This window comes from Electrophorus electricus, chromosome 4 (assembly GCF_013358815.1).
Source record: "Electrophorus electricus isolate fEleEle1 chromosome 4, fEleEle1.pri, whole genome shotgun sequence".
In the NCBI taxonomy this organism is placed as follows: Eukaryota; Metazoa; Chordata; class Actinopteri; order Gymnotiformes; family Gymnotidae; genus Electrophorus; species Electrophorus electricus.
In genome coordinates this window covers 30,912,298-30,918,313 of record NC_049538.1, presented here as the reverse complement: position 1 = coordinate 30,918,313, position 6,016 = coordinate 30,912,298, and positions in this window count along the sequence as shown.

Genomic DNA, 6,016 nt, shown 5'->3' with positions numbered 1-6,016 from the left:
TTAAATTAAACTACATACTAAACACTACACTAAACTATATTTATATAGTTTAGATTTTATATAGTTTATATAAACTATAAACTATTTACTGAACTTTAAACTACACAGGTCATAGAGAAGCAAAGTTTATACTAAGCTATACACTACACAGGTCTGGAACAGCAACAGCGGTGTGGAAAAGTGCCCCCTTCCTGATATCTTTTTTTTTTTTTGTATGTTTGTCACACTTAAATGTGACAAATTTAAATTTAAAACACGTAAACAAAATGCAGTTTTTAAATAAAGGTTTTTATTATTAAGGGGGGGGGGGGGGGGGAAATCCAAACCTACATGGCCCTGTGTGAAAAAGTTATTATTCCCTAAACCTAATAACTGGTTGGGCCACCCTTAGCAGCAACAACTGCAATCAAGTGTTTGCAATAATTGACAATGTGTCTCTTACAGCACTGTGGAGGAATTGAGACCCACTCATCTTTGCAGAATTGTTGTAATTCAGCCACATTGGAGGGTTTTCGAGCATGAACCACCTTTTTAAGGTCATGCCACAGCATCTCAATCGGATTCAGGTCAGGACTTTGACTAGGCTACTCAAGTCTTCATTTTGTTTTTCTTAAGCCATTCAAAAGGTGGACTTGCTGGTGTGTTTCAGATCATTGTCCTACTACAGAACCCAAGAACCCTTCAGCTTGAGGTCAGATGGCCGGACATTCTCCTTCAGGATTTTTTGGTAGAGAGCAGAATTCATGGTTCCATTAACCACAGCAAGTCTTTTAGGTTCTGAAGCAGCAAAACAGCCTCAGACCATCATAGTACCACCACCATATTTTACTGTTGCTATGATGTTCGTTTTCTGAAATGCTTTGTTAATTTTACACCAGATGTAATGGGACATACACCTTCCAAAAAGTTCCAAAAGACAATTTTTCACACAGGGCCATGTAGGTTTGGATTTGTTTTCCCCCTTAATAATAAAAGCCTTCATTTAAAAACTGCATTTTGTGTTTGCTTGCGTTATCTTTGTCTAATATTTGAATTTCTGAATTTTTGAATTTCTAAATCTGAAACATTTAAGTGTGACAAACATGTAAAAAAAATAAGATATCAGGAAGGGGCAAACACTTTAAAAACACCACTGTATACTAAACTTTACACTACACAGGTCTGGAGAAGCAACCTTTATACTAAACTTTATACTACACAGGTCTGGAGAAACAACCTTTATACTAAACTATTCACTGCACAGGGCTGGAAAAGCAACCTTTATACTAAACATTACACAGGTCTGGAGAAACAACCTTTATAGTAAAGTTTATATTTCACAGGTCTGGAACAGCAACCTTTATACTAAGCTATGCTACACAGGTCTGGAGAAATAAGCTTTATATTAAACTTTATATTACACAGGTGTGGAGAAACAACCTTCATACTAAACATTACATTACACAGGTCTGGATAAACAATCTTTATACTAAACATTATACTACTCAGGTCTGGAGAAACAACATTTATATTAAACTATAGACTAAACTTTATAGTAAACTTTAAACTACACAGGTCTGGAGAAACAACATTTATACTAAACAATATACTAAACTATATACTAAACTATGTTACACAGGTCTGGAGAAGCAACCCTTATACTAAACTATTCACTGCACAGGGCTGGAGAAGCAACCTTTATATTAAACATTACACAGGTCTGGAGAAACAACCTTTATACTAAAGTTTATACTTCACAGGTCTGGAACAGCAACCTTTATACTAAGCTATGCTACACAGGTCTGGAGAAGCAACCTTTATACTAAACTATACACTACACAGGTCTGCGGAAACAGCCTTTATACTAAACTATACACTACACAGGTCTGGAGAAGCAACATTTATACTAAACTTTACATTTCATAGGTCTGGAGAAGCAACCTTTATAGTAAACCATATGCTATACTTTATACTAAACTATATAATACACAGGTCTGGAGAAACAAGTTTTATACTAAACTATACTATGCAGGTCTGGAGAAACAACCTTTATACTAAACTTTATACTACACAGGTCTGGAGAAGCAAACTTTTATACTAAACTTTATACTACACAGGTCTGGAACAGCAACCTTTATACTAAGCTATGCTACACAGGTCTGGAGAAGCAACCTTTATACTATATTATACACTACACAGGTCTGGAGAAGCAACCTTTATACTAAATTATACACTACACAGGTCTGGAGAAGCAACCTTTATACTAAACTATATACTAAACTGTATATTAAACTTTATACTACACATGTTTGGAGAAAGAACCTTTATACTAAACTATACTACACAGGTCTGGAGAAAGAACCTTTATACCAAACTTTATACTAAACTTTACACAGGTGTGGTGAAACATCCTTCATACTAAACTTTACACTACACAGGTCTGGAGAAACAACCTGTACACTAAACTTTAATTAACAGATTTTAATTAACATGATGAAGACAATGTTGGCACTCACACATGACATTAACGGTGAACATTTACAAACATCTAACAAGCGTGAACCTAAACAACCATTTACAAAGACAAACACATCACAAAGGCGAACATATCAAGGACAGACCGCACTGCACTCCATGACACGGGTTTATATACACACAGACACAACACTGACCCGGTGCAGGTGTGCAGGCATGGTCACAACTAAACAGAGACCCTCCCACTCCACGTGGTGGGCCAAACCACGTGACTCACGGGAGGCAAGTGTTTTGTGACAACTATACACTACACAGGTCTGGAGAAACAAACTTTGTACTAAACTTTACACTACACACGTCTGGATAAGCAACCTTTATACTAAACTATACACTACACAGGTCCTGAGAAACAACTTTTATACTAAACTTTATACTACACAGGTCTAGAGAAACAACCTTTATACTAAACTTTACTACACAGGTCTGGAGAAGCAACCTTTATTCTAAACTTTATACTACACAAGTCTGGAGAAACTACCTTTATACTAAACTTTACACTACACCAATGCATCTCGGTCTGCAGAACAGGGTCACAGCGCTGTAATAGTCGCTACAGGTTTCCTACGTTGTGCATACGTCGGCATTATTTGGCGGTGGGATTACCTGTAGGGTACTTTATTGCTGCTATCTTAAAGAATGGTTAGTACAGCCTGTGCATCCAAGGAGTGAAATGTCCTGGAGGGTTAATGTTCCCAAACTTCCTCTACGCAGCAATGACAGAGTGCAATGTGTTTGAGCCAAAACATCTATGTGTTTCTCATGCTCACATTTACGATATGCCTCATAGTAATATAATTTAATAATAAATATATAAAATCTTTAATATATGTACATTAATACACTGCTTGGCCAAAAAAAAGGTCACACACTCTAATATTTCGTTGGACAGCCTTTAGCTTTGATTATGGCATGCATTCACTGTAGCATCGTTTCCACAAGCTTCTACAATGTCAAAAATTATGTCTGTCCAGAGTTGCATTAATTTTTCTCAATATCTTGTATTGATAATGGGAGATTTGGACCACTGCATAAAGTCTTCTCCAGCATATCCCAAAGATTCTCAATGGTTCAGGTCTGGACTCTGTGGTGGCCAATCCATGTGTGAAAGTGTTGTCTCATGCTCCCGGAACCACTTTTTCATAATTTGATCGCGACGAATCCTGGCATTGTCAACTTGGAATATGGCCGTGTCATCAGGGAAGAAAAAATTCATTGATGGAATAACCTGGTCGTTCAGTATATTCAGGTAGTCACCTGACCTCATTCTTTGGGCACATAACATTGCTGACCCTAGACCTGACCAACTGCAGCAATCCCAGATCATTGCACTGCCCCCACAGGCTTGTACGGTAGGCACTAGGCATGATGGGTGCATCACTTCAGCCGCCTCTCTTCTTACCCTGATGCGCCCATCACTCTGGAACAGGGTAAATCTGGACTCATCAGACCACATGACCTTCTTCCATTGCTCCAGAGTCCAATCTTTATGCTCCCTAGCAAATTTAAGCCGTTTTTGCCGGTTAGCCTCACTGGCAAGTGGTTTTCTTAAGGCTACACAGCTGTTTAGTCCAAACCCCTTGAGTTCCCTTTGTATTGTGCATGTGGAAATGCTCTTACTTTCACTATTAAACATCCCTGAGTTCTACTGTTGTTTTTCTACAATTTGATTTCATCACACGTTTAAGTGATCGCCGATCACGATCATTCAAGATTTTTTCCAACCACATTCCTTCCTCTAAGATGATGTTTCCCCACTGCCCTTCCACTTTTTAATAATGCGTTGGACAGTTCTTAACCCTGTTTTAGTAGTTTCAGCAATCTCCTTAGATGTTTTCTCTGCTTGATGCGTGCCAATAATTTGACCCTTCTGAAACAGATTAACATCTTTTCCATGACCACAGGATATGTTTTTCGACATGGTTGTTTAACAAATGAGAAGCTACTCACTGCATCAATTTGGGTTAAATAACTCATTGCAAGCTGAAACATATTCACCATGCAGTAATTATCCAATGGGAGGCTCTTACCTTGTTGCTTAGTGAAATCCAGGTGGTGACCTTTGTTTGGCCAGGCAGTGTATATAAATATAACATATAATTTGCACACATCCATGGTTAGGCAAAGAAAACAGAATGACCCAAGTCATAATGTTTACACTGTACAAAAATCTGGACCGGATTTCTAAATTTGGTTTATTGATTTAATAAAGGAAAAAAGATACAGTATGGAAAAGTATTGAATTTGAGTAATTTCCAGGTCTCCACAGTATGGAGTTTTGTGTTTTTAGACTTTTGCTCTGTTTCTGTTTTCTAAATAATAATATGCAGAATTTCTAAAAATTGTTCATACAAGCATATTATTTGTGTGAAGAAGTGTGACATGTGACTGAATACACACTCTCCTATGCAGAGCTGAACACACACACACTCCTACACAGAACTGAACACACACTCCTGCTCACAGCTGAAAACACACACTCCTACACAGAGCTAACACACACACACACACACACACACACACACTCTTACACAGAGTTGAACACACATTCCTATGCAGAACTGTCTCACCTGTCTACACCTGAGCATCACAGCCTGCAAAGTGACTCTGGCCCATGTGCTTTATACCAAATCTAGACATCTTTGATTTGCATGTACAAATCATCACAAATAAATATTAAGTTTGTCTAATCATTTGAGTAATGCAGTGATGTAGTTATATATGAGCAACAGTATCTGCAATACTCTGGCAATTAGAAGCATATTAACATAGTCAGAATCTAACATATGTTAACAGGTGGCTTTTAAAACCATTTAAAAACCATGAAATGTTGGAACCGTATAGTTTTAGTTTAATTTTCTATTTCATTGAATTTTTAAATTTACCTCCACTAGCAGCTGTAAATAACTCAAATTATGGTATGGTGCTCACTTTTCATGTACTATGGGATATGGGCCCATTATTAATCTGTGATACAGCTACAGCTGGGTGATCCAGTGGGTTCCTGTACAGATCTTCCTTCGATTCAAGTTCTCCTCAGAAGCAAATATTAAACTTTGCTACAGAAGAGATTACTCTGAAAGCATGAAGGAATCAAAGGTCAAAGGTTACAGGAGATGCATTAACCGCTCGTCAGCAGGTGGTACGGCCATAGAAGACCGCAGAGTTCTCTCCAGTGTGACCCTTTTTGTTCTTTGCTTAAGCTCATTTCTGTCAGTGGAGGGGGGGGCTGTTCAGAGGATTCAGAAGTAGCAGCCACGGCTCTGCAAAATGACATACCATGAAAAGTATGTGGTAGAATCCAGGAAAGGGTGTACTCAAGTCTGTCACTTTTTCTACCAACTTTTGGAGGTAACTGAAGAAAGGTTATTAGTTGGCACTGAAGTTGTTATTATTAACACTGAAATGTAGCAAATCTGATCCTAAAAACCATTTAAATCACAATTTAAAGAAATGAAACAATATGGGTGATTGTTTAGATGGGTAAAATAATCAGATGTGATAC